This window comes from Nyctereutes procyonoides, unplaced genomic scaffold (assembly GCF_905146905.1).
Source record: "Nyctereutes procyonoides isolate TBG_1078 unplaced genomic scaffold, NYPRO_anot_genome, whole genome shotgun sequence".
Classification (NCBI taxonomy): domain Eukaryota; kingdom Metazoa; phylum Chordata; class Mammalia; order Carnivora; family Canidae; genus Nyctereutes; species Nyctereutes procyonoides.
In genome coordinates this window covers 45,518,427-45,526,382 of record NW_026575024.1, presented here as the reverse complement: position 1 = coordinate 45,526,382, position 7,956 = coordinate 45,518,427, and the positions used below count along the sequence as shown (strand labels likewise).

The window sequence follows — 7,956 nt, the reverse complement described above, 5'->3', positions numbered from 1 at the left end:
AGCTTCCCTTCATCTCCTACTGATTCTCTCTTATTGGCCTGCACCCAGTCAGGGGTCAGGTTGCTATAGCAGACAATGTCACATCTGCCCAGGCATTCTCATGCACACTAGCTCCCCAGAGTCATTGCCTGTGTCTCTTTGTCCACAGGCTGCCCTTAGGACTCTTCTACCCTGATGATTAGTGTAGGTGCTAGCATTTGTCTCCTTGGGGGCAGCCTGTAGAAATGTCAGAGAGGAGCAGTGTGCTTGCCCTGGTCAGCACATGATCATAGCGGCCTGTACTGTCTTCAGAGTTCCCCTGTTAGACTGAGTTAAAGTCATCCAGGCAGGTGATTTGCTTGATGCTGAACTTGGTGAAGCTTCCTTCCCTTCTTCATTTTCCACTGTCCCACTTTTTCCAGGGCTGAGCTCTTAGTAAACCAGAAATACTTATCTCAGGGACTGCTTCTGGAGATCCCGATTCAAGACAGAATCTATGGAGGAGTCTATCAGTTCTTTTTCTTTTTAAAATATTTTTATTTAAATTTTAGTTAGTTAACATAAATTCTTGGAGCCAAAGATACCGAAAAAAGGTAAATCCGCAAGACAGACTTGAATTGGGAAGTATGAACAGGGTTTTTCATTATTTGAAATAGGATATGATTGTAATATAGTTGAAAACATCCTGAATGTCTACCAACAGTGGATGAATTAGGTAAATCACAGCACATTCATTCAAGGGAATAATATAAATCTATAAAAAAGAATGAAGAGGCTTCCTTTTAAACTACCAGAAGTAAATTTCATCTGTTGGATAAGAATGATAAAAGAGGAGAGAGAAACCCCTGCCGCCACCAACATGGAGACCTTGTACCGCAACCCGTTCTTAGTGCTCGAATGCCCCAACCTGAATCTGAAGAAGCCGCCCTGGGTGCACATGCCATTGGCCATGATGTGTATGCTCTGGTGGTGGTGTCTTACTTCCTCATCACCAGAGGAATAATTTATGATGTTATTGTTGAACCTCCAAGTGTTGGTTCTATGCCTGATGAACATGGACATCAGAGACCAGTAGCTTTCTTGGCCTACGGAGTAAATGTACAATATATTATGGAAGGACTTGCATCCAGCTTCCTGTTTACAATGGGAGGTTTAGGTTTCATAATCCTGGACCGATTGAATGCACCAAACATTCCAAAACTCAATAGATTTCTTCTTCTATTCATTGGATTCGTCTGTGTCCTATTGAGTTTTTTCATGGCTAGAGTATTCATGAAAATGAAACTGCCGGGCTACCTGATGGGTTAAAAAATGCCTTTTGACAAGAAATCTGTGGATATTGGATTTGCTCCTGTTAATGAAGTTTTAAAGGCTGTACCAATCCTCTGATGTGAAATATGGAAAAAGAGTGAAGCAGCAGAAAAGAAGCATCTAGTGAGAAATAGGAATCATATTAAAGCTTGAACTAGAATGTCTTCTTGGTATCAAAGAGACAAACTTCTCACAGTATTTCTCCTGCTGGCCTGTACTGACACACCAATGATGTTTAGTGGCATTTTCTTTTTAGTTTTTCATTTCTTAAAGAAAATATACTCCCATTTCCACAACTATAATTTTGAATAAAGTGATTATTTCTTACAGCCCCCTTAACATTTTGTGGAGATGACATTTCTGACTTTCAAAAATTAATGTAAAATCAGGAAGCGAGATCCCATAAGCTGAGAACTCTGGACAGGTGATCAGCTTTACCTATGGTGCTTTGCCTTTAAATAGTGTGACAGTACATTATTCAGATATGTGTGAGACTGTTTCCTGCACAATAAGATGTATGAGAGGAGCAGAAATAAATAGTTTTTCTAATTAAAAAAAAAAGAATGGTAAAAGAAAGAAAAGAAAATGCACTAAATATAAAATATAAAATAAGGAAGTAGACTAACTCCTAATATATTAGTAATTATAATAAATGTATGTGGCTTAAAAACAGACTGTTAGGCTGGGTTTAAAAATCTAATATACAGGGGTGATGCCTGGATGGAAAGGTGAAAAATACTTGAAAAAATAGGATGAAAAGCTATACCAGGAAAATATGAATCAAAAGAAAGTTGGTGTAGCAACTTTAATATTCAACAAAATAAAATTTAAGGCAAAATATAGCAACAAAACAAAATGTTATAATTGAGGAGGAATAATAAGACAAAAATATATATCCATCCTGACTATATATGGCCCTTATATATCAAGCAACAACTGATAGAGCAGCACAGAGAATTAGATAAAGCATGTTTTTGAGATGTAATACAGCCTATTCAGAAACTATTAGACCAAATAGACTAAAAATAGGCAGAGATACAAAAATTAGAACAGTCTAGTATAGCTTGAATTAGTAGACATATATAGGTATATATTGAGAGAGAGAAAGATTGATTTTTATTGATCACCCCTGGAATATTTTTGAAAATAAGACATTTATGAGGCCATTAAGGAATCTAAATACATTCTAAATAACCAATATCTATATTTTCTTGATATGACTATTTTCTCTGCCATAATGGAATCAGTTAGAAATTAATACCAATGATAGCTAAAAATTGGATGTATTTATAAATTAAAAATATAACACTATTAATCCCTGAGTTAAAAAAGAAATCAATAAAAAAGTAGAGGAATATTTAGAACTGAATGATAATTAAACCCTACTTTTCAAAATTTGTGGTTCATAGCTAAACATAGCACTTACAAGGAATTTTTTAAGCTTTTTTTTTCAATTTTATTTAATTATAAAAAACACAGAGAGGTAGAGACATAGGTAGAGGAAGAAGCAGGTCCCCTGCGGGGAGCCCAATACGTGACTCAGTCCCAGGACACTGGAATCACGACCTGAGTCGAAGGCAGATGCTCAACCACTGAGCCACCCAGACATCTCCCTTTTTTAAGCTTTTAAATATACTAATTAGAAAGCCAGAAAGATAAGTAATAAATAATATTCAACTCAAAAATTTGGGGGGTGCCTGTGTGGCTCAGCTGGTTAAGTATCTGACTCTTGATCCCAGCTTAGATCTTGATTTCAGGGTTGTGAATTCAAGGCCCATGTTGTGTGTGGAGCCTGCTTAAAATTCTTTTTTCTTTTTTATTTTTTCTTTTTGGAGAAAGTTCCAAAGGAGAAGGATATAGAGAACACATTCATGAAATAAAGACAAAATAATAAGAATTCTGAAACCAAAACTGAGTTCTTTGAAAAGATGGATAAGAGGCTGACCTCTGACCTCTGCAAATAAAGAATAACAAAGGATACTGAAACTAATACAACACTATGTTAATCATACTGGGATTGAAACAAAAGAGTAGCAAAGGTAAGCAAACACAGACACACTAGAAATTTAAATAAAATACAGGAATATTATGTATGTATGTATGTAAATGAAATAAAAATCCTACATGAAATGGTCAAATTCCTAGAAAAAAAAATAATATCCCAAAATTAGTATAAAAAAAAGTTGCTAACTTAAATAACTAATAAATATTAAATAAATTGAAATCATGGTCAAAGATTTTTTTCCCCAAACCCCACATGTCTAGTTAATGTAAATTATTTAGAAGAAATAACAAAGAGCAGCTAGTTCTTTCTTAAACAATATTATTATTATTATTTTTTAAGATTTTATTCATTCATTCATGGGAGACACAGAGAGAGAGGCAGAGACACAGGCAGAGGAGCCCGATGTGGGACTCAATCCCGGATCTCCAGGATCAGGCCCTGGGCTGAAGGTGGCGCTAAACCGCTGAGCCACCCAGGCTGCCCATCATTTTGATTCTATGACTTGATGAGAACAATAGGAAGAAGAAGATCATGGGTCCACTTAATTGTGAATGTAAACGCAGAAATTCTAAGTAAAATATCAGTTTACTGCATCTAATAGTATATGAAAATATTTCGATATCAAGTATGATTTACTACAGGAAAGTAAGGATGGCATTTCACCATAAAAATAGAATAAAAGAGAAAATTACCTGATTTTTCTTAATTAACACAGAAAGATAATTTGATAAAATTCAATATCTATTTATAATAAATTTAACAAATCAAGAACAGAAGTGAACTTCTTTTAATTGATAAAAGATTTATACCAAAATTCATGGCTTTTATTAGAAAGACATTGTTTGAGAATCTAAAATGGGGTCACTGGGCTGGAGGATGCCAGGATGACAATTAATACAGTAATACCATAATAAAAACAGAGGGATTAATTGAACAAATGCCTAGATAAATGCTACATGCTAAGATGCTCACTCTTCTTTCAGAGTTTCCCAGAAAGCTGGAAGTCAAATGTTCTCCATACGAAAGGAAGACTGGAATACTTCACAACTGGAAATTTGAACAGCCTCAAAGGCAGAAATATCCAAAACTATGAATATTGAAGTTTTATCCACAAAGAGCCCACTCAGATTGCCCAGATATGAGGCTGAAAGTTGATGATCCCCTTATAAAAGCACCAAACATATATTGGACACAGTGAGAAGGTCTAAACATGAGAATTTGGTGTCCTAGGGGAGTGGGGTGGGGGGGGGGATGGGCAGAGGCAGTATTTGAAGAAATTGCAGCTGAGACTATTTCAAAGCTGATAAATGATATCAAGGCATCGAGTTAAGAAGCACTACGAACCTCATACAGGATGAATACAAAGAAACTATACCTACAGATATCAGGCTAACACTGATGAAAACTAAAGACCAAGAGGAAATCGTAAAGGTAGCTGGGGAGTAGGTTAAAAGTTTAACAATAAGTTCAATGTTGCTAACTTATAATAGACCCTAATAAGTCAAGGTACTTGTTGAAATCTCTAGAGCAACCATTAGAAGAATAATAAAAGAATGCACAATTTACTTATGGAGGCCAAAAATGGAATAATAAAGACACTCGATTAATCCCCAATTGTGTACTCTCTCTCTAAAATAAGTAAATAAAGTCTTTACAAAAAAGAGAGAGCTGGTACAACTATGTTTCTATCAGACAAAATAGACTTTAAGAGTAAGGAATTAGGGGCAGCCCAAGTAGCTCAGTGGTTTAGAACCGCCTTCGGCCCAGGGTGTTATCCTGGAGACCTGGGATCAAGTTCCACATCGAGCTCCCTGCATGGAGCCTGCTTCTCCCTCTGCCTATGTCTCTGTGCCTCTCTCTCTCTCTCTCTCATAAATAAATAAAATCTTAAAAAAAAGAATGAGGAATTATTAGAAATAGAGGAGAATATTTCTTAACGATAAAATGTTCAACCCAACAGGGAGACATGACAATCTTAAATCTGTATGCAGGTAGTAACATAGCTTCAAAATGTATAAAGCAATAGAATGAAAAGAAGAAATAAGCACAATTATAATTAGATATAAATTTTTAAATACTTTTTTCAGCAACTAATGGAACAAACAGAAAAATCATAAAATTATAGATTTGGACAACATGAGTAACCAACTTGTCCTAAATAACATATATAGAATAATTCAAATAACAGCAGGAGATTGATTGGTTTTTCAGGTGTGTTCAAATAAAACATTCATCAAAAATAACCATATATTGGGTCATAAATCAAGTTTTACCTCAAAATACTAAAAACATAGGGAATATGTTCTCTGACTTCAGTGGAATTAATAAATCATTAGAAAAGTCTCTATTTGAAATTAAGCTGTACTCTTTTAAGTAACATTTTTTAGACATTTTTCTTAAAGAAGAAATCACAGTGGACAATGGAAGATATTACAAAGTAACAATGAAAATATGACATATAAAATTTATGAGAAGTAGCTAAAGCTGATCTTAGTGGGAAATTGGTAGCTTTAAATGCATATATTATATAAGAAGATAATTTATGATCTAAAATCTCTCTCATGAAGTTAGGAAAAACATTAAATTAAGCCTAAAGAAAGTAAAAGAAAGGAAATAAAGATAACACCAGAAATTAATCAAATAGGAAATAGGAATATTATGGAGGTAATCAATATAGTAAAAATTTAGCTTTGTGAAAAAATTAATACAACTATTAAACCTTTAGCAAGACTTACCAAAAGAGCCACAAACCACCATTTATCAACAATGAAAGAGGGGACATCATTATAGATCTTTTATATATTAGAAAGATCAGGGGATCCCTGGGTGGTGCAGTGGTTTGGCGCCTGCCTTTGGCCCAGGGCACGATCCTGGAGACCAGGGATCAAATCCCATATCGGGCTCCTGGTGCATGGAGCCTGCTTCTCCCTCTGCCTGTGTCTCTGCCTCCATCTCTCTCTCTCTCTCTCTGTGACTATCATAAAAAATAAAAAAATATATATATTAGAAAGATCATAAAAGGATATATTGAACAACTCATGCTAATCTTTGAAATTTTGATGAATTGCGCATATTTCATAGAAAATATAACTTACCAAATGGACACATGAAGAAATAAAAAATCTGAATAGTCCTCCTATTTCCTTAGAGAAGTTGAATTTGTAATTTAAAAACTTCCAATAAATAAAACCTCAAGGCTTTACTGTTGAAGTCTTCCAAACACTTAAGGATAATATACATTAAACTTACATATACTCTTTCAGAGAAGAGAGAAGGAAGAAACACTTCTCAATCTGTTTTATGAGGCCAGAATAACGTTGTTACAAAAACCTCATAAGAATAGAATAAAAAGGAAAAATAACAGGACAATATTTCTCATGGATATTGATGAAAAATTCCAAATTATTAGCAAATCAAATTCAACAATATATATCAAAAGGATAGTCATCACTAAATTGGGGTGATTCCAGGAAATCAAGCTTAGGTTAATATATGAAAATCATTTGACATCATTCCTCACAATAGTACACACACAAAAAAATCAGAACAAAATCAAATACTATTACAATGAAAAAAGATAATGTAAAATTGAGTTAAACTCATAATTTAAAAACTTACAGCATACTCGGAATACAAGAGAACTTTCCTAATCTGATAATATGTGTCTCTGTAAAAGCCCTATAGAAAAATTACATTATTAAATCACTAACAATAATAATTACTGGGCAGCCCCAGTAGTTAAGCGGTTTAGCGCCGCCTTCATCCTGAGGCCAGATCCTGGAGACCAGGGATCCAGTCCCATGTCGGGCTCCCTGCATGGAGCCTGCTTCTTCCTCTCCTGTGTCTCTGCCTCTCTCCCTCCCTCTCTCTGTCTCATGAATAAATAAATAAAATCTTAAAAAATAATAATAATTACTGAACAGCTTTCCTCTGTGATTGGGAATGAAAGAAGGATGCCTGCTATCATCACATTTATTCATCATTATATGGTGTTTCTAGATAGTGCAAATTGGGAATAAAAAGAAAATTTATGAAAGTTGGAAAGGAAGAGAGGAAGAAAAGAAACGGAAAAAATGAAACAGTATGTTTGATACATAGAAAAGTTAGGGGTGCCTGGGTGGTATAGTTGGTTGCATGTCAGACTGTTGGTTTTGGCTCAGGTCATGATCTCAGGGTCACAAGATCGAGCCTGCGTGGCGCTTCATGATCAGTGCAGAGTCTCCTCAAGATTCTCTCTCCCTCTCCCTCCACCCTGCACTAGGTGTGCTCTCTCTCTCTCTCTCTCTCTCTCTCAAATAGACGAATGAATCTTTGGGGGGAAAAAAAGTTAAAGCAATCTATGGATGGATAATTAGGTAATCCTAAGTATTATACATGGGTTTAGCAAGGCTGCTGAATACCATTTTAATGAAAATATGCTAGAATCGGATTGTTTTCTATATTAGCAACGATTAGAACATGCAACTTTGAAAAAGTAAGTATTTCCAATAGCATTAAAAAATGAAGTTTTTAGGAATAAATATTGATCTACCCAGAGGTCTACACAAAATTACTGAGAGATATTAATGGATTGGAAGACAATGCTATAAAAATGCTAGCTTTATCTGTAGATTTAATGCAATTCCCACAAAAATCAGATTTTTTGTGTGTGGTAGAAATTT

At 34.8% G+C, this 7,956-nt stretch overlaps 1 pseudogene; it reads left to right on the top strand.

The window, feature by feature from the left end:
- Window positions 1-838: 838 nt before the first annotated feature.
- On the top strand, window positions 839-1,585 carry LOC129497219 (oligosaccharyltransferase complex subunit OSTC-like; annotated as a pseudogene).
- Window positions 1,586-7,956: the final 6,371 nt, after the last annotated feature.